General features: G+C 43.7%; 1 protein-coding gene across 1 annotated transcript in view; it reads right to left on the bottom strand.

Annotated features, from left to right (window-relative positions):
• Window positions 1-22,236, bottom strand: part of LOC126335631 (uncharacterized) — a 98,973-nt gene that overhangs the window by 72,734 nt on the left and 4,003 nt on the right. The window lies entirely within an intron of this gene.

A 22,236-nucleotide genomic window follows, 5' to 3' on the forward strand; every position in this document is an offset into this window, starting at 1 on the left:
CGGGGGCGGTGGCGGCGGCGGCGTGGCTTTTATTAGCCATCTTTCCTTTATACTGTATTCAATCGATTTCACCAACCAATAGCATGCTGCGAATTGAAAGAAACTACTGCATACATGTGAAAAATATCGATTTAATTAGTTTGCATAATTTTTTATATCAGCGTGGTGTTAGCTGTACAGTAGTTAAGGGGAGGGAGTGCGTGAGTGGGTGACATGGAGCAGAACAGCAGGTTAAGTGCAGATCACTAGGTTAATTTGTATACTTTTTATGTAAAATGCAGTAAAATGATTGAAGGGGTTGGGTGATAAAGAAGAATGCGCCAGAAACGGCGTTCAAAAGCACGTGAAATTCGAAAAGTGTACTATAAAATGGTGGGAGGCTAAAACTAATTACTTAATTTGGTATCGAAGGCGGTAAAATACTTTAAGGAAATGGGGATGACACGGAAAACCACTTAACATAACGATAGGTTAAGTGCCAACAGAAGGTCAAACATTAGGTTAAGACAGCCAGAGTACAGTGCCAAACATTAGGTTACGCACTCGTTTGCTCCGTGTAATTACTTCTCACGAGACCTACGTGTTTCCAAATAGCAGAGAATGGTGAGCGAAAGAAATCGAAACTGCACAAACTGATTTTTTATATAAAGAAACAATATATATTTGACTTTCCTGTTATGAGGCCCTTCCGCTCCATCAACAGACAGCCATCTCGGATTATGTAATGCTAGGGACGACAGTGCGCTCTGATGGCATTACTATGTACTAGGTCAGTTGGACTCCGGACCTGATGGCGACTGCACTTGATGGTGGTACTGTCCCTAACTCTTTAAATAAAAAGTACATGCAAAATAAAGAGATGTCCAACAGAGGCTGGGCCCTCTTCTAAACATTCATGGTGGTTTCTGTTTGTTCTATATCGTGTCTCCCTACCACTTTCGCGCAACGACGCTCTGAGCGTGTTTTTTAGGGAATTGACTAGTTTGAACCTGGGACCTGTTGCTGGTAAGGAGACGCCAGACCACACATGACATGTAGAATTCAGAAGAGTTCAGTGAGACTAGCGATGATATAACCAAATACTAAGTGATCTCAGCGTCAGCTCCACTGCACTCCCTGTAAAAGAATCTTAATACTAACTAAATGTAGTGGAAAGGGTTCAAGGCTTTCCTATTTTTAGTTAGCTGGTAAAATAACGTCGAAAAAGCAGTTAAGTTTACCACTGGAAATTTTATTCTACTCACAAAACATCGTTTATAAATTGCACTATTGATAAAAGGAAATGTTTTAATACAGGATGGTAAAAACCAACTGCGTTCAACAAAAATGTGAACGAATATTCCCTGAGTGGGTTTCCAAGTTCTACAATGGATCGAAGGATGATCTATGCCATATCACATCTATAATCTAGGTTTACATTAAGCTTCACAAGAGAGAAAACTATCAAAATGGTCTACAGTGACGCTCAATTATCTTTAATTACTTATCTAACTTGTCGTAAATTACAGTGACTGATATGGCTTCTCAATAATTATATAACAGAGAAATCATCGCGTTTCAGATTTTTACTTCAAGTGGCAAATGTGAACACCATGTGCTTTAATTTACGATCGACACTAGTATTACGCAAAAAAGGAGGTGTAACAGATGAGACTTCTACAGTTCTGAGTGAAGCTTTATACAATGTTATGCGGCATCGCGTGCTTTCATTACCTTGTTGGTGTTCGTCAGGGGGGGCGGCGGCCGGCGCAGCTCCGTCCAGCTCGCCCTCTCGGAAGCAACTCCTTTTCTCCTTACTACAATTTATCGAAGTTGGTTTAAAAAAACTATCTGGCTATGTTTTCATCTGACCAATCAGGGTCTCAATGTTAACTTTAAGCTCCGCCTACAAAAATTCTGTCTATCCAATGAGAAATGTTATACTTTTCGTGGTGGGGCAATGTTTTTAAGGTTTGCAACGTAACAGAGACGCTAAAAAGTCTCACGCTAAAAACTGCAGCTGGTGTGGTCCTTTTAGCGTTATCGTAAGATCTATACTGTTCTTCTGGAGGGCTCTAGCTTTTAACATGGGCTGGGGCGTGGTCCTTGACGTAACAGAGACGCAAAAAAGTCTCATGCTAAAACGTGCGGGTGGTAGTCTTAGAGGTAGGCTGCCGACGTGGGTGTCCAGTCCGTCCCTTATCGTAGGGCCTTCTAGCTTAACACAGTTCTGCTCTCGGCTTCTGTTCTCGTTTCTACCCTCAGAACTGCGTCGGTCTCACGGTGGGAAGGTACGACATGCATTTAGGCATTCTTGTGTTAGTCTGTGGTATTCCATTTGCTCACTCGTTACTCGTGTTACTTTGGTTAATTCAATGTCACGATTTATTCGGAGCTATATGACATACTACTGGATTTGCTTATCATGTCAGGGTTTTCATGGAAGGTGTTGGATTTGCCTGACACCTTACACTCTCCCTGCCACTTCCTAGGATGAGGTGGTGGTCAGGTGACTTAGGTTAGAGGGGGTAGCCTAACTGACCTTTCTTTCACGCCATTTTTCTTACGTTTGTAGAGGCTGCATTATCCTTATGGAGTTTGTACTTCCCACCATTTTCTGGGGGGAGGGGGTCAGGTTAGTGGAGGTAACTGAATTGACCTATCTTATCGCTTAAAATTCAAATTTCCTGCCAAAATCCGCCATCTTGGATTATGTGATTAGATGATGCCATGGACGCCATCCTGGATGACGTGATCACCGCCATCTTGGATAATCGTACATTGGGTCAGAATCCCCTTGTCCCAATACTCCTGTAAGCATCATAATTTATTAGTAGCCGACTACAAATGACAAATGAATCATGCAACAACATCTATGTTGTATGTTTGTCAGGTTGATGTTAAACTGTACTACTCAGTGTGCATGGGTGTACAGGTGTGATAGTATTAATTATGTAAGCCCATTCACCACAGCAAAGGTCATATCATATTGTATGGGAAAAATAGGTTTTTAATCGTCCTGAGGCCAAAAAACGCATATAAAGCATAAATAACATAGGTTTTTATTTGTCCTAAGACCAAAAACAGCATAAAAAGCATCACTCACATCCGTTTTTAATTGTCCTGAGGCCAAAATCGGCATAAAAAGAATCAATGAAACCAAATCGGATTATTAATTTTCGTGTGACTGGCGCAAAACATGTTCATTATGCTGTCCACCGTTTTCTGCAAGTTGAAATCCAGAAACAGGATGTTTCACAACTGATCGAAGTGTTTCCGGGGTCACATTCAGAATGCGTTGCGCAAAGCGTGCCTGAACACTGAACACAACATCTTTCAGACAGCCCCACAGCCAGAAGTCTCACGGATTAAAATCAGGCGGCCAGGACAGCCAGGCTATAGGGAAATGGCGACTGATAATTCTAGCATTTCCAAAATGGCGCTTCAGCAGCTGCTTAATTGGTTTTGCAATGTGCGGAGATGCGCCATCTTGCGTAAGAATGATCCCATCCGCACATCCACGCTGTCGGAGAGCTGGAATGACGTGGTTGCACAAAACACACTTATAGCGCTCCCAGTGTCGCTACAGGTATTGACCAGAAGCGCCTGTCTCTTCGAAAAAATATGGCACTAAGATAAATGACGCCGTAAACCTGCACCACACAGTGACCTCTTCAGGATGAAGTGGTACTGGTTCATTTGCGTGTGGCTTTCCATTGCCCATATTCGGCAGTTGACATATCGTGTCAGATCTAAGTGGGCTTCGTCTGTCCAGAAAATCTTCCACAGCCAATCATTGTCGACTTCCATGCGAGCAAGAAATTCTAAAGCAAAGGCCTCTTGCTGGCAGGTCAACAGGAAGCAACTGGTGCACATTTTTGAATGGATAGCAAAGAAGTACATTTTGGAGGATTTTACGGACCGTGCTCACGGGTATGTCCAGTGTTCAGGCAGTTCCCCGAGCACTACACGCTTGCACACCACCACTCGTCTCCTCCTGCATTGCTCTGGCCACTGCTTCCACCGACGTCGAATCAATTCGTTCACCCCCCCCCCCCCCCCTCCCTATCAGGTTGCACACCAAAAGAACCCGTCTTTTCGAATTTCCGATTCATTTTCTCCAGACCCACGGCACTCATCGGACCAACGCCTTTTGTCAAACGCTTTGGTGTCCGGAACTTCTGCAGAGCGATGTGTGCACAGTCATCATTCTAGTAATACAACTTTACAAACAGAGCGCGATCCTACATTGAGACAGTCATGGAGAACATGGCAGACGCGAAAGGGGGAAAAGCCGTGAACCCGGTATGTTTATACCTGCTTCTATGGGTCATACGCATGACAGATATTTTCATTTACGTGTTCTGACACATACAGCGCCACCTGTTGATCAATTTTCACACTATTTTTTTCTTATGACACATATTTTCCCCTTCTACGAAAATATTCCGTTGCAATATGACGTCATTCTGACCAGTGGTGTTATTTCTACAGCGTTTTGAAAAGTTAAGTTTAATTATGATCAACCCATGTATTTATTTATTATGGCCCCCACTGAACCACTCTAGTCATTTATGCAAAGGTTTTATTATTCAGTAATACAATATAGTTCAACAAACGTAAGAAAAATGGCGTGAAAGAAAGGTCAGTTAGGCTACCCCCTCTAACCTAAGTCATTTATGCAAAGGTTTTATTATTCAGTAATACAATATAGTTCAATAATAATTCAGTTAGAAATTGAACAGTGCTGTAGTTGTACAGGGACTGTTATAATTTATTATATGTGAAAGGTGTTTTCCTCTTCTCTCTGCCCAATACTTCTTCATTATTTTAGGTGTGTTCTTTCTTTCTTAATCTGATATCACTCTTCCTACAGCTCTTCATTTGTAGCCTGGTTTGTGAGTTGCAGAATTCTGGTTTTATCTGTTGTGTTTTTTAAGACGTCTGCTATAATTTTGTTTTCTCGTGCATCTTCATTTATTTCTGTGATCCATTGAATGTTGCTCTTACCATTCCTCAATTTTCAGTTATTGTCCAAAGAATGAGATACACTGCTTCCTGATCGTGTTCGTTACTGCTTCTATTTTCTTGTTCACTGTTTCATTTGAAGCCATTCTCCTATGTCCATTTACTTGATACTGTTTAGTTATGCATGTACTAATTATTCTTCTTTATATGTTTAGTATTTTGTCTGTTTCTGCAGTATTAGTTGTTTTGAAGATGGTTTCAGCTGCGTAAGTTATTTTCGGTTGTGTAACTTTTATATATAATGTTTTAATTTGGCATTTGTTCATGCCATGATGGTTTCTCATTTAGATTGTAAGTATGATTTTACCGGCATTTAAATTTATCCACAATTTTGATTTCTTGTTTTCCTATTGTAATTTTATTTGCAAACAGTGGGTCAGTTAGCATAATCTCTGTTTTTTTCAAATGATATTCTGAGGCCAATTTTCTGTGCTATTTCTTGTAGTGATTTAACTTGTCGGTTTCTTGAACATTGTGGCCTAGGAGAGCAAGATCATGAGCAAATAAGTTCATATTTATATTATTTTTAGCACTTCCAATTCTTACGTTCTTTGGGTTATCCTCGTACGATTCTCTCATCATGTGTGGCAGGGCACAGTTGCACATTAACGGTGATAGGCAGTCGCCTTGTCTCATACCTGTTTTTGTAAGGAATGGCTCAAAAATTTCGCCTCTAAACTTAACCTTTGATTTGGTGTTGTTTAGAGTAAGGCCTATTAATTTAATTAGTTTTGGGCGGTGTCCGAAATTCCTTAAAATTTTTAATACTGCAGGTCTACGGAGACCTTCTTAAATTTTATTGCAAGAGGTTTGTTCCGTTCCACGTAGTATGTCACACTAAATTTTAAACTAATGATCTGCTCTCCACAGCTTCTCCATGGTCTAAAACCTCTCTGGTATTCCTCTAACTCCACTTCTAGTTGTTCCCTGATTCTTTCATGTAGGACCTCGGATAAAATCTTGTATGTGCAATCTAGGAGAGATAGTCCTCTGTAGTTGTCTGGATTATTCTTATCACCCCTATTGTGTAGTGGATGTATGATGGCCATGGTCCAATGCTTAGGGAATTGTTCCGCATTATTCAAATTTTTGTTAGGGCCTTGTGTAAAGAGGTCTTGACTGAGTCACTTGAATATTTCCACACTTCAACAAAAGACTGATCTTCCCCAGATGCCTTGTAGTTTTTTTTTCCTTTGAAGACTCTTCCTACTTCTTGAAAAGTTGGTGGAACTAATTTGTTAGTTTCAGTTTTAATTGGGGTATTTACGTCAATCTGTAAGAGTTCTTTGGATTCTTCACAATTCCAAGGCTTATTAAATGCTTTTGACATGGTTTCAGTATTTTCTTTGTTACTGTGTGCCATTCTTCCATCTTCATCTTTCAGTATTAGCTTCAGGGGCTCATACTGTTGTAGCTGTTTTCTAAAGATTTTGTAGTAGTTCCTGGCATTGGTTTTGTGGCAATTATCTTCTATAGAGTTTATTATACCTTTATGGAATCCTCTCTTAATTCTCCTAATGTTTTGTGAGAATTCCTTCCTTTCATTTTTGAGATTGATGACATTTTCTCCTGTATTTTGTGTTTGGAACTTTAACCATACTTGATGTCTTTCTTCATGGAATTTGTCACATCCCAAAGTTCACCATACGTGTTTTCTTCGTGGGTCAAGAGAGCTAGATTCTCGGCTTTTTTCTTCAAACTTAGTACCAGTTCTTCTAGATTAACTGTTACTTTAATGGTTTGTGTTATCAGTTGGTATTTTAATTAGCTGGTGTGGTTCATACTTTTATTAGTTCTTTCATTCTTTTTCTTCAATGGAGTGAATTTTGTTTTAACTAAGTAGTGGTTTGAGCCTGTGTACTCCTATCAAGAGTTTAACATTGCATATTTCCTTATGAAAATCTTTATCTGTAAAAGCATTATCTAGCTGCCGCTCCCCCTTCCTCTAGTCTGGATGTTTCCATATTTTAATTTTATTCAGGTTCCTCTTGAAATATTGCCATGTAGAAGAAGGTGAAATCAGATGATGACGAACACTAACTTCACTTAACGAAGGTTTATTCAGCACTTGCACATACAAGATCGCGGAGCGAACTACCTCCTGGCAGAACACATAAATATACTCGTATATACAGCTACACAACATTCCAGTACAGTGATTCTTGATATTTGTGGATACTTCTAGAATGTATTCCAACCGAATATATAAATTAAAAATGTACAGTCCGCATGAGTTTTGAACTCACGACCCTCCATGCAACAGTGCTATTCAGCTGCTTCTGCGACATTGCTCCCTCCTTAAGAAAACAGCGTCTCTGTGTTACGTCCTCCTATTCCGGGAACGACTCATCGGTCCTGCATACTCCGACTCCTGATGACTGATTCCCACCCTGGCGGTGATCATCTTAGAACTTCTTTTGCCGCTACACTCTTCGTCACCTTTCCGCTTGTCGCTGGAGCTTTGAATTTACCCTGGGTTGCAGGATCCTTACAGGGCTGCATTCGAAGGACGTGGACCGTATCTCTGATTCTTCGTCGTCTTGTGTCGGGGTCGAAATCTTCAACTTCATAAGTAACATCAGACAACTGTCTTACAACCTTACAAGGTCCAAAGTAACGCCTGAGGTGCTTCTAAGAGAGACCAGCCTTCCGAACAGCGAATATTATCTAGAGGTTTGTTACTGTTTATGTTATAGCAGGCAACTGCACTGTTTACTGAGGTAAACAGGTACTGCAAAGATGTAACAACTACTAAAGAAAATAAATTGCTCCTAACCTTTCTTATCCTACCGGACACTGAGTCCAAAGATGTGTAGTACTTGCATGTAGTTTGGAGAAGCACCACAATGCAGTAGTAAAATCCATGTCCTTCCCTCATTTCTCATACTGTGTTTTATACTACCTCGTGTTGCAGGAGCAGGCTTTGTTTCCATCTAATGGTCAAAACACAGTTGTGTTGTGGTATCTTAGCTCGCCTGTTTCTACACGGATTGCAGGAGGTGGTAGATGTAGTTTCCCCTGACCCCTACACAGTTCTGAGTTACATTGGAGCGATCGCGTGCGCTAAGCTGCATAGATGGTAGCGTAGATTCTGACGGGCTGCCTAAAAACTGGTGGGAATTTTACTGTTCGAGAAAGGTGACTTGTTTCAAGACATGATAACGCCAGAAATATGATTCAGTAGAAATCTGGAAAGCTAGTGTAAATTTCTTATGGCCTCAGTCATCACACCATCTACTACTATTTGTGATCCTTCTCAATCAACCATTGCCTATAGCCTAGTGGATATATCACCGACCCTCTGACATTGCATCGAGGCAGAATACATTGCAAATACTGGAGAAATGTCTAGTGGCGATTGCGTGAAGGAGTTGCAATCACCGAGTTCATACCATGTCCTTAGCCGAATCGCTTTCAAAATGCGGTGATTCTATTACCAGGTTGCACCATCGGCGACGTGTTGGTCTGATACTATACACTCTGGTGAGCACCATCTCGGTATTTGTATGGAAAAATCAATTCATTCGGAGGTAATGCCATACTTTAATTTATAAAGCCATTATACTTTTTAACATGGATGCTTGCGTGGACCTGTAGAGCCAAGACCGCTTGTGACAGTAACAGACAGTCGTTGTTGGGATCGGGATTTTTAGCATCTGGCGGTTTGTAAGAAGATTGGACCTCTTTTTCTAAGGCAGGCTGGTAGCGTTCGCAAGAAAAACTTGTGTCCACCCACCGCTGATTTTGGGTCAGTATTATTTCGTATCGCCAGCGATCAGTTATTGACAAAGTATTAGTAGTAGGTCGTGAGAGATAGCTTCGCCTTGAGCATCAGGCTTATAAAGTATATGCTTGTGTTCAGACCTGCGCAAAGGGAGGTATAGGTTTGACGTGGAGTACTGTGACAGCAAAGGGATGGCTGTGTCAAGTCATAAGAATGGTACTGGTATTCCTATTTCCAGAGTCACAGCCGTCAACAGGGTGCATTTCCGATACTTCGCTCATTGTCTAATGTCGTTCAAATGACATCGCGATTGTAACAATTGGTCGTAAGCACAGGGATAAAATATATATGTGACCGATTTCGTAGGATAAACATTCTACCTGTGTGTGCTTTGTGTAGAGCGCCAGTGAAATGTGTGAGGGTGATACACGTCCCTGTTAACGGTTGGAGCTGTCAGACTGGAGAGGCCTGTTGGAGTGTAGGAATGTAAATGAATTAACCGTATTGTCCTCTAGACGACTGAATAGCGAACTAATACTTAGTATGTGTTGGATAGCTTTCGTGATTGTATGGAAATTTGAGAAGATTACATAAGGAGGAGTGTTTGCGCTGATCGTTATTCCATCCCATGTAAGTTGTTCGGTTCACTGCTTCAGCATTTTTCGAGCCTTTATTTAGTTGAGAGAACATGGTTTGTGGTCTGTGCATCAAGCAGGTGAAAGATATGTCTCTTGGTTCTCTAGACATGAGAAACACATTAGTTGACTTTGTAAATTATAGGGACGATTTGGAATCTATTACATCACAGACATGGGTATTCGTGAGAGGAAATATCAGTTTCCTCTATTTGTTTCGAGTTCTCATGCAGTTGGGATAAGTGCTAAAGTTTGGGTTTGTAGAGAAATAATTTCCAGTTTATATCTTGGGAATTATGTTACGCGAGCGATCGGTAGGCTACTGCTGTGCGCTTGATAACGAGAAGTGCAGCGAAAATGGTATAAGATTATGGCAAACCAAATGAAAGTACATGTGTTCTTGTAATCCCATAGTCTGGAGATGGGTGTAGGAAAGCAAGCAAAAAAGCAGGTCCGGACCAGAAACAGTAACACGTTTGTGCCAAGGGGGAATGAGCCCAAATTTAAAGAACAGTGACTTCGGTCCGCTGAAGTTGCTCTGGTTACCCGTTGGGCGTGGATGACCGTGGACTTCACAGGGAAATATCTAGTGCTGCGAGGGGTATATACGATGTTGTCTGTCTTCGCGGTATATCTACAAATGATGTAAAAGGGATGATTTTGTATGGTGCAGGATAGGAATTGTATGTTTACTACATCGAAACGCACGCGGTGATATATTATTGGGTTGGAGATTGGTTTCATTCTCTCATATTCAAGCTCCTGTCCTCAGTGGAAGAGCAATGTAATTGAGTAAGAGTCTTTCCGTATCTGACAATATGTAGGGTACTTTTCAGGGTTTAATTGTCGGTGCAATATGATGATCTGTGTAAAATAGTTTTTTTCCCACTGATAGTCTCATCTGCAGAAAGAAAAAAAAAAGCTGATGGTGCTTCGATATCGGCGGTATCAGTAATTCGACGGATAAATTCGATAAGAGCCAATCATAATGCTCGATTCATTCACAAAACATCCTTTTGTGCTGGGATATAGGAGTCTCTACTTAGTGGTGGGAACGTCTGTGTGTGCTGACAGCAGGTAGGGTAACACGTGATGGACGGGGTACCACGTTAGGAGCGCGAGGAAGACTGCATTCGATGTTATTCTGCGCTATTTTCGTAAACAAGTTCTATTAGAGAAAGAATTTCCGTGGATACAAGCTGAGACATCAGAAAGTGAGCGTTAACTATTTCTGGGACACTATACAATATCCAAGAGGTCGACTCGGTTCTGATTTTATGTAGCCATGTGACATCAATATAAGACTGAGAACGTTGTTAGATGCGCTTCTGATAGTTTGTAGCTACACGCGTGAACTTCGTGGAATTGTGTCAGGATCAGGTACACTCGGCTGGATGCAGCTCACATGTTCTGTTAGGATTGCTAAGGAGAAAGTAGCCTGTGCTATTCTGGAACAGGTTTCTGTAGTGCAGTCTGTGACATCAGTACCCATAGGTATAGTAGCAGCTGTGGTAAACACACGTGCCGCCCAGAGGCATTTCATGTATGGCATCGGTGTGAGCGTGCTTTGGAATTCTGTGACAAGGTGGACAGGGGTGTGAGCTGTACCTCACTTGATAAGCGAGGACGTGACGGCGGAGGAGGAGACGCCGCTGCAAGCAGCCAGGTTGGTGCAGCCCTAGCCCGCTAGCCTGAGGGAGGGTGGCCCATTCGCCAGAAATGGCGTTCCAAAGCATGTGAAATTCGAAAAGTGTACCAGAAAATGATTGGAGGACATAAATAATTATGTAATTTCGTATCGAAGGTGGTAGAATAGATTAAGGAAATGGGGGTGACGTGGAAAACCACTTAACAGAACAATAGGGTAAGGGCCGACAGAGGGCTGTAATGTTGAGCCCCCTGTCGACACCAGGAGTACAGTGTCGAACATTAGGTTATGCATTATGTTTGCTCCATGTAATTACTTCTTACAAGACCAATACATTTCCAAACAGCAGAAAACGATGAGCAAGAGAAATCCAACCCCCACAAACTGATTTTTTTAAATAAATAAACAATATACCTCTGAATTTTCTGTTATGAGGCCCTTCGTCCCCACCATCAGACCGCCATCTTGGATTCTGTCACGAGGGGGACGACAGCGTTCTCTGGTGGTGGTACTGTGTACTAGACCCACACCTCATGGTGAACGCACTTGATGCTGATATTGCCTCTAATTGTTTAAATAAACAGTGCATGTAAAATAAAGACTCATGTGCAGCACAGGTCGAGCCCTCTACCCACCATTTCCTAAGATGAGGTGGCAGAAAGATGACTCAATGGAGGTAGTCCAAGCGCCCTTTCTTTCCAGCCATTTTCTCACGTTAGTAGAGATAGCCCCAGTGACCTTCCTTTACCACCAAGTTTTCCGCCAATCCCTAGGAAGTGGTGGCAGTTGGATGACTTAGGTTAGTGGAGGTAGCACAATTGACCCATCTTCCCACCAAAATTCAAACTTGGCGCCAGTTCCTAGGATGAGATGGCGATCAGATGACTTAGGTTAGTGGAGGTAACCCAAGTGACCTTTCTTAGGTTAGTAGAGGTTGCATTTTCCTGATGGAATTTGAATTTCCCACCAGGGGGGATGTGGTAGGGGCTGCGTGGCTGCACAGTGTGGTACTTTCCCGTCATCTCGGGTAATGGTACTTCCGCCATCAGCTGATGCCACTGTCGCCACATTTTATGACATCATCAACTGACATCACTGACGCCATCTTTGATGATGTCATCAACTGACATCAGTTGATGACGTCATCGCCACCATCTTGGACAACGGTACTTTGGGGAAGAACCTGCCTTGCCCCAATACTCATGAGGACCAGTCAGTTCCATTGCGATACGCCATACGTTACTGGAAACTCTGAGTCAGTAATATCTCTATAAAAGTCTTCAATGGATGGCCAGATCAGTCATTTCCAACAGGAAAACCCTTATAAGATAATTACATCGACAGGACGTATTTATTGCAGCTGTCTCAGAAAGGTTATTGTTCTCATTCCCAGACTGCTACATTTTTTGGGAAGACAGACACTACGGAAAACACGGAGTTGCACTGTTCGTAAGACCCTCAGTTCCTGCTTCTGCAAGATATGTCAACCACACACACACGTAAAAGGCTTTCAGGCTGTAGCAGTGTGCACTCGCTTCAAGACTTTTGACCTCTCTGTAGTAGCACTACGCAGCCTTCTGAGAACCAAAATCCAAATTGATGAGTGACAGCTTGGTTAATCAACACAATACCCCTTTCATGTTTTGTGGAGACGCGATGTGAACGGCAGATATGGACCAGATATTTTGGACATCAGAATTTAAGTAGGAGGTATACCTCCACCCACTGGGGTCTGCTCATTTTGCTACTCGAATAACTAACTTCAATGAGAGTGATCCAGGTCCACACATACCGGCATTGAAGAGGAAGATGTGGAAAGCAGACTGGTAGGAGTATAAAACATGTATCACGGAATGCACACAGGTTTATTTCAAGGGCCCACAGACTAATATTACAATCTGTACGTTTCCTTAATACAAGAGATGGCCGTATTTTCCAAATGCCACGTCAAACCGATCCTGAGGCCGAACGGTCTTTCAGTTTCATGGTCGAATCAGGACTGGCAAAGACAAGTTGCTAAACGAAAGCTAACTTACAGTATCTATAAAAGAGAACGCACCTGGGTGAATTTTCTCAAATACCATCAGGTGGCCGCCGCTAACTGTTCTCGAACAACAGTCCTGAAAACAGTTTTTTTGAGACGCTCGCTGGAGAAACTTTGTTGCCATCGGTTTTGTCCACCATACGCAAATTCCGAGAAAGGTCCGCGTTCAGTAAAGGGTCACAAGGCTCGTCGCATCCCCATTGGTCATCCCTGAATCACTGCCAACCACGAATGCTGCTTGTCCTTCGTCCCTGGGATCGACGTAATTATTAGTGACTTCAATTCTCAGAACTGTTGAGCGTCTTAAAAGGCGCCAGGAATGCTGCTCCAGGGTATGACGACATACACTGCAAAATGCTGACCAGTTTGCCGGATGAAGCTTTACACCGTATTGCTCGACATCTACAATTGTTTACGGGAACTAGGCAACTTCGTGGACGATTGGCGCACTTAGGTAAATGTTACCACACTCAGGCCCGGCAAAGACCCTGATTTGGGGCAGTTCATGCAGTCCCATCGCTCTTGAAGCGCACTTTGATGTGGTGCTTTAAGAGGAATGATTTTCTGCTCCGTTCTCAATAGGGGCTTGCGAAAGGAAGAGGCACCTTAGACAGCCTAAGTCTCTTACCTACCGACACAGAACGTATTTCTGCTTCTAATGGTTACTTGACGGCACTGTTTGTCGATGTGTTCAGTGTGTATGACAGTCTGGGCGTGAATGTCCTTCAAAATGGTTCAGATGGCTCTGAGCACTATGAAACTTAACATCTGAGGTCAACAGTCCCCTAGAACTTAGAACTACTTAAACCTAAAGACATCACACACATCCATGCCAGAGGCAGGATTCGAAAGTGCGAACCTAGCGGTCGCGCGGTTCCAGACTGAAGCGCCTAGAATCGATCGGCCACAGCTGTCGGCGTGAGCGTCCTGGTACAGAAGATTCAATGAATGGGTGTACCAGACCTCATTAGCTGCAACCCTTACTCTCTCATACAGCAACGTGTAATCTATGTCAGGCAGTAGGACAAAACATTGCATGGACCGCATTTGGTCTACCGAGGACTGCCATAAGGCTCCATCTTAAGTCCTATTCTTTATGCAGCGTACTTGTCAGATGTTAGCACAATTTTGGTCGTAATGTACGCCGATGACATGTGCATGAGCGCGTTTTCCCTCTGCTTGAGGAGGACCCTAAGGCGGTCGGTCGAGCGGCGTGCGCGCTGCATACGTGCACGTGCTGACTGGACGGAATCTGGCATACACCAAACCTTCGGCGGTTCTCCATCGACAATAACAACGCCCAAAATACGATGAGGGACTTTTGTTATTGCTGTAACGAGCTCAGTGAAATAGCTTGGGCTCTGTGTCGACAGCAGACTGGCGTGGGCAAGTCATGTGAAATATTTGCTTTCCAATCACTCAACATCTTGCGATAGGTATTACGTATATTGTGGAGAGCTGATGTTACAGACCTACTTACTCTTTACTGTGCCATGATTCAGTCTATACTGGGTTACGGGTGCACGTTATGTGGCAATACCTTGACATCTCTACAAGCAAGTTCGATACTTTTGCAGCACTGTGCCATACGTATCTGTGTTGGGGCAATAAATTCTACACCTATAAATGTGCATTTGGTGGCGCGCCCCCACAATTCAGGAGGAACACCTTGGCTCAGAAATTTGTCCTTAGTAGAGCAGCGCAAACAGTTCATCACCCTCTCCGAAATCTTAGCTGTTCATTGAGGACAACAGGTACATCGATAGGATTCGAAGGAGGAGTTCAGCGTTTCAGCGTTTCGTGCAGCAAACATATGTGATAACCCTCGTCCCGCGTCTTACATTTAGCTCGGAATAAGATGTAGTAAACCACCAGCCCACATTTCTCTATCAGCCCATACGGTCGGATCGAACTTCTGTTACTTTTACTGGCGTTTCCCATCTGATTGCATACACATTGGCCTCATCGGTCAAAATATTCACTGAAAGCTCCAAACTAAGAGATGGCGCCGGTATTGGTTACGTCTGCGATGATCCACTATCTTGGGCTATGTTTGCGATGCCGACAGAAGCCAGCATCTTCACTGCCGAAATTCTTGAAATTAATCAATATGTGGTAAATCAGTTCCTTATTATCACGCGTTTGAGGAGTGCACTGGAAAACCTGGAAAAGCAGCAGTGGGGCTCCAACACTAATCGCCATATGCTCTATGTAATTAAATTAATCTGTCACTGTGAAAATCAAAATAAATGTGTCCAGTTATGGATGAAGGGACAGTCTGTCGTCTCATGTAAGGAGGTGGCGTGCCACCTTGCGAAACAAAGCGTGATTGATGGCCAACCGTACCAGACTTGCCTTCCATGTACAGATTTTGTTGCTGGCGTAAAGCAGAAGATCGATCACGAGTAGTCACAAACGTGGGAGAACGCACAGCAATCCAAAGGGAGACATTATGCCGCAGTGCAGGCGAGTATTCCGTGAAACAACTGGTTCTCCCAAATCGAGCCATCTAGACGTCATATCAATATTATAATGCGCATCTGGCTGGGTCACATCTATACAGGGTGTTACAAAAAGGTACGGCCAAAATTTCAGGAGACATTCCTCACACACAAAGAAAGAAAACATGTTACGTGGACATGTGTCCGGAAACGCTTACTTTCCATGTTACAGCTCATTTTATTACTTCTCTTCAAATCACATTAATCATGGAACGGAAACACACAGCAATAGAACGTACCAGCGTGACTTCAAACACTTTGTTACAGGAAATGTTCAAAATGTCCTCCGTTAGCGAGGATACATGCATCCACCCTCCGTCGCATGGAATCCCTGATTAGCTGATGCAGCCCTGGAGAATGGCGTACTGTATTACAGCTGTCCACAATACGAGCACGAAGAGTCTCTACATTTGGTACCGGGGTTGTGTAGACAAGAGCTTTCAAATGCCCCCATAAATGAAAGTCAAGAGGGTTGAGGTCAGGAGAGCGTGGAGGCCATGGAATTGGTCCGCCTCTACCAATGCATCGGTCACCGAATCTGTTGTTGAGAAGCGTACGAACACTTCGACTGAAATGTGCAGGAGCTCCATCATTCATGAACCACATGTTGTGTCGTACTTGTAAAGGCACATGTTCTAGCAGCACAGGTAGAGTATCCCATATGAAATCATGATAACGTGCTCCATTGAGCGTAGGTGGAAGAACTTGGGGCCCAATCAAGACATCATCAACAATGCCTGCCCAAACGTTCACAGAAAATCTGTGTTGATGACGTGACTGCACAATTGCGTGCGGATTCTCGTCCGCCCACACATGTTGATTGTGAAAATTTACAATTTGATCATCAGAATCGAGGAAGTACAGTACATACTGACGAAACTAAAATTAACTCTAACATGGCAATTAAGCGTTTCCAGACACATGTCCACATAACATCTCCTTTTTTATTTGTGTGTGAGGAATGTTTCCTGAAAGTTTGGCCATACCTTTTTGTAACACCCTGTATAGGATGAAAGTTCAGCCATCTTCATACTGCAAACTCCACCCAACTGAGACTGCAGACCTCAACCGTGTGATAATAGGAAGTTCACACTATGACAGAGAATGCTGCAAGTTTCTTAAGGCCTAGATCAGAGCAGAAATTCCCCCAACCTACATCTGTGATGAACCTATTTCGACAACTCACCACAATGGACCTTGTCAGAATTGACCTGTTTCTGCAACAAGCGGATATCCAGAGTAGGGGGACCAGGCTAGCGTTGTCCCACTCTGCATTGTTGCCAAATCTATTCAAGATGGCGGATCCAAGATGGCGGCGATAGATGTGGCAACGTCACAATGACGTCATGGCGGGAAGTTCAAATCTGGCGGAAAAACAGAGCAGCTGAGCTACCTCCATTGACCTATCCCCCCTCCCATTCCTCCCTTCCCCTGAAAATGGCGTGTACTACAAATTTTGGTGGAAAAACCGTAACTAACCTAATAACCGGCACTAACCTAAAAAAGAGGTGGGAAAATAGGTCACATAAGTATTTATTTTGCATGAAATGTTTATTTAAACAATATGAGGCAATAGCTCCAACCCATGTGCTCACCATGAGGTCTGGAGTCCAACTGAGCTAGTACACAGTACTCCCTGCAGAGGCTGCTGTTGTGCTATGGAGATCTGGGGGAAAATAGCTGTGTCCAGCTGCTGGAGAAAGGAAAGAGTGTACTTTATTTATTTTGGAGCAATTTATTTCGTGATGGATTTCACATAATTTATTTATTACACTGAAACGAAACACTCACTCTGTGTGGTTGGGGTCACACTACATAGCTTACAGACCTGCAAATTACTCGTAAATTATCGAAACAATGCAGTACACTGATGTGCAGACACGCAAAGAACTCGTAAATTGTCAAAATAATAATCTGCAAACAAATTCACTAATTCTAAACTGTCCAAATAATGCATTGCACAGCAAACAGACCTGCGAGCTAAACTCAAATTACCGACATAATGCTTTATAACACTCTGTCAACACGCTTACAATGCTCAAACAGCCGAAAATAATGCAGTGCACAAACACTCACTGCACGTAAAAATCGAGACATACCAGCGGACTGCCCTCAACGAAGGTTCCAACACGTGCACACGCCAACGCCGCTGACTCCGTACGCGAGCCACTGCTCTCAGGCTGATGTTGCCTACAGCCAGCAGGTAAAAATCGCGTCTATTTTCGGGTATACAATTAGAATTCTTTGAGTGGTATACTGATGTCAGTTGTCTGTGTAAATAAGAGGCGAGTTACCCACTGGACGTGCACATATTCACCTAACCACCATGGCTTAGGCATACCTGATAGTCCAGCACTGACCGACATGTTTGTATAGCGGCTCACTCTCACAGATGCAGCTAAAAGGTTATCAACGTTATACTTATGTCACATGTCTACGTAAATAACTGCCAAGTTTTCCTCTGAGCGCACTTTAGAAATGTGTTGCAGTGCTTCCCAGAGTAGCACAGGGTGCATTCTCCCTAGCGATCCCAATGGGACATCCTATCCTACACGAGAGACGCGTTGGCCGTGCGCCGTGTTTACCTGCCCAGTACGGCTGACTCATAAATGTGAGATGTGTGCGTAGCGTGGCTGGAATTTTCGGTGTCCTACAGCTTCTGATCTGGAGATATCCTAATGCTGGTCAGATGAGGGACTGCATCACGCCTGAGATGGATAGTCTGCTTCAAGTTGCCATTGAACACCTGAACAAAGAATACAACACCTTACACTCAGAATTTCTCATAGATACCTTGCCACCCCATCTTGTTCGAACCAATCTGTAGAGGCTCCTATGTTCCAGTACAAAGGATGTCTTGTGAATGAATGGAGCAATCTGATTGGCTCTAACTGAATTTACACGCCAAATTAATGATTCTGCCGGTATGGAAGCACTGTCCGCCTTTCCTTTTCTACACGCGAGAATTTCAGTGGTAAGAAACTATTTTGTACAGATAGCCATATTGCACTGACAGTTAAACCCCGCACAAGTGGTCTACAGATCGTCACACACATCCCACGCACTCACCATAGCACAGTGCAGCGCTGACGGAGGAAACTGCCGCCGTAAACGCGGCCCACGCCGTAGAAGCACGTGTCAGCCAGAAAGAGGGCAGCCAGCTGTGGCTTACCCTCCAACCCCAGGAGGACCCGAGTACTACGATTTCGAAGGCTGTCAACACTCCCAGTGCAAACACTCATCGTACTGAATCTTCTCAAATTTCTGCGGAGTATACACTCGACACACGTGTTCCGAAGGCGACTCGACGCAAACTGGGTATTAGTTCACCATTTACCCACCCAGTTGAGCCACGAGCTTTCATAAGTCGAAAGCTATCTCGGACTCTCTGAACCAGTGTACAAAGGATGGGCAAGCTACCAGCTCGGAACAAAGGCTTCCACTGAGATGCTTTTTCTGGCCCTGACCTGCTTTCTTCTCGGTGTGCTTTCTGTGGTCATCACCAGACTCATAAGGATATTGGGAACCAGGCATATATTTATCAGTGTAACTACAATTAAGTATTAGGATTGCTGCTGTAGTCTGACACCGAGCAATGTAGTGGAAATGTCTTTTCTTGATGGTCATGGTTCTGGAACGAATCTCAGTATCTATATTACACATAATTTTCCACGTATAAAAGATCTATCATTTCTCTTACGGCTATCTATGTGATGAATCTATACCTCCCACAAGACAGTACACATAGCAGCAACCACTAGACACTCATACATATACTGCGAAGACTGTTGTAGAAAGGCTGCGTCGGTTCTCCTCGGAACAAAGGCGTCACTGTTTCTGGCCCGGACCTATTTGCTTGCCATCTTTCTTTCTACACTCATCTCCAGACTCTAGGATTACAAGAATACTTTTATTTACACATGGTTTGTCGAATGTCGTCCAATAGAGACCGCTATTGTAATACTCTACTAGCCATTACAATTGCTACACAACGAAGATGACTTGATACAGACGCGAAATTTAACCGACAGGGAGAAGATACTGTGATATGCAAATGATTAGCTTTTCATAGTATTCACACAAGGTTGGCACCAGTACGACACCTACAACGTGCTGACATGAGGAAGTTTCCAACCGATTTCTCATACAGAAACAAAAGTTGACCGTCCTTGCCTGGTGAAACGTTGTTGTCTCCTCGTGTAAGGAGGATTGTAGCCTATCGCGATTGCGGCTTATCGTATCGCGACATTACTGGTCGAGATCTAGTTAGTGTTAGCAGAATATGGAATCGGTGGGTTCACGAGGGTAATACGGAACGCCGTGCTGGATCCCAACGGTCTCGTATGACTAGCTGTCGAGATGACAGGCGTTTTATCCGCATGGCTGTAACGGATCGTGCAGCCACGTCTCGTTCAACAGATAGGGACGTTTGCAAGACAATAACCATCTTCACCAACAGTTTGACGACGTTTGCAGCAGCATGGACTATCAGGTCGCAGACCATGACTGCGGTTACCCTTGACGCTGCATCACAGACAGGAGCGCCTGCGATGGTGCACTCAACAATGAATCTGGGTGCACGAATGGCAAAACGTCATTTTTTTCGGACGAATCCAGTTTCTGTTTACAGCATCATGATGGTCGCATTCGTGTTTGGCGACATCGCGGTGAACGCACATTGGAAGCGTGTATTCGTCACCGCCATACTGGCGTATCACTCGGCGTGATGGTATGGGGTGCCATTGGTTACACGCCTCGGTCACCTCTTGTTCGCATTGACGGCACTTTGAACAGTGGACGTTACAATTCAGATGTGTTACGACCCGTAGCTCTACCCTTCATTCGATCCTTGCGAAACCCTACATTTCTGCAGGATAATGCACGACCGCATGTTGCAGGTCCTGTACGGGCCTTTCTGGATACAGAAAATGTTTGACTGCTGCCCTGGCCGGCACATTCTCCAGATAACTCACCAATTCAAAACGACTGGTCAATGGTGGCCGAGCAACTGGCTCGTCACAATACACCAATCACTACTCTTGATGAACCCTGGTGTCGTGTTGAACATGCATGGGCAACTGTACCTGTACACGCTATTCAAACTCTGTTTGACTCAATGCCCAGGCGTACAAGGCCGTTATTACGGCCAGAGGTGGTTGTTCTGGGTACTTATTTCCCAGGATCTATGCACCCAAACTGCGTGAAAATGTAATCACATGTCAGTTCTAGTATAATATATTTGTCCAATGAATACCCGTTTATTATCTGCATTTCTTCTTGGTATGGGAATTTTAATGGGCAGCAGTGTATTTAATTGTAAGTACAATGATCGAGCGTGCAAGTTTCAATTTTCCTTGATGGGCTAAACGACTTTTTGTAATAACGTGATGTATCTTTCTCACGTAAAGCCCAAATGAAACTGAATTTGCCTCTAATCGGCTCAAAATCACAAAATGAAATTCAATGCTGCAGGTAGAGCTTGGTTTGACCTTTTCCTTAGACGACACAGAAATAAGCTCACAGTTCACAAACCTATGGGGACCTCATTCTCGAGAGCAAACGGGTTCAAGAAAGAATCTGTAGACAAGTTTCTTGACATTGAAAGCTGAGTACAGTAAACACTCCTATAGTGCTGATGATGTGTACAGTGTGGACGAGACTGGACTCTCTGTCGTCCAGAGCAGAGTACCACATGTAATTGGACTGAAAGGTAAACGTCAAGTAGGTGCCCTCACATAAGCAGAGAGAGGATCCCTGGTGACTGTCATATGCTGTATGCGTGCTGGCAGTACTTTCATACCACCAGTGATGGTCTTCCCCAGGAAGAACTTGAATGATACTCTACTGAAAGGAGCACCACCTAGAACACTTAGTAAATGCCATCCTTCAGGTTGGATTCAAACTGAGCTCTTCTTAGAGTGGTTTGACCACTTCATTTCTAAGGCCACAAGAAACTCCTGCGTTGTTAATTCTTGATGGGCACACTAGTCATGCCAGAAATCTTCAATTATAGAACGTGCAAGGGAGAACCATGTTACAATCATGGAAGATTCTTTTTACGTAGAAAATTATGTGCGCTATAGATACTGAGATTATTTCCAGAACCATGGCCATCAAGAGGAGACATTTCCACTACATTGCTCGGTGTCAGACTACAGCAGCAATCCTAGTACTTAATTGTAGTTACACTGATAAATATATGCCTGGTTCCCAATATCCTTATGAGTCTGGTGATGACCACAGAAAGCACACCGAGAAGAAAGCAGGTCAGGGCCAGAAAAAGCATCTCAGTGGAAGCCTTTGTTCCGAGCTGGTAGCTTGCCCATCCTTTGTACACTGGTTCAGAGAGTCCGAGATAGCTTTCGACTTATGAAAGCTCGTGGCTCAACTGGGTGGGCAAATGGTGAACTAATACCCAGTTTGCGTCGAGTCGCCTTCGGAACACGTGTGTCGAGTGTATACTCCGCAGAAATTTGAGAAGATTCAGTACGATGAGTGTTTGCACTGGGAGTGTTGACAGCCTTCGAAATCGTAGTACTCGGGTCCTCCTGGGGTTGGAGGGTAAGCCACAGCTGGCTGCCCTCTTTCTGGCTGACACGTGCTTCTACGGCGTGGGCCGCGTTTACGGCGGCAGTTTCCTCCGTCAGCGCTGCACTGTGCTATGGTGAGTGCGTGGG

Source organism: Schistocerca gregaria, chromosome 2 (assembly GCF_023897955.1).
Source record: "Schistocerca gregaria isolate iqSchGreg1 chromosome 2, iqSchGreg1.2, whole genome shotgun sequence".
In the NCBI taxonomy this organism is placed as follows: Eukaryota; Metazoa; Arthropoda; class Insecta; order Orthoptera; family Acrididae; genus Schistocerca; species Schistocerca gregaria.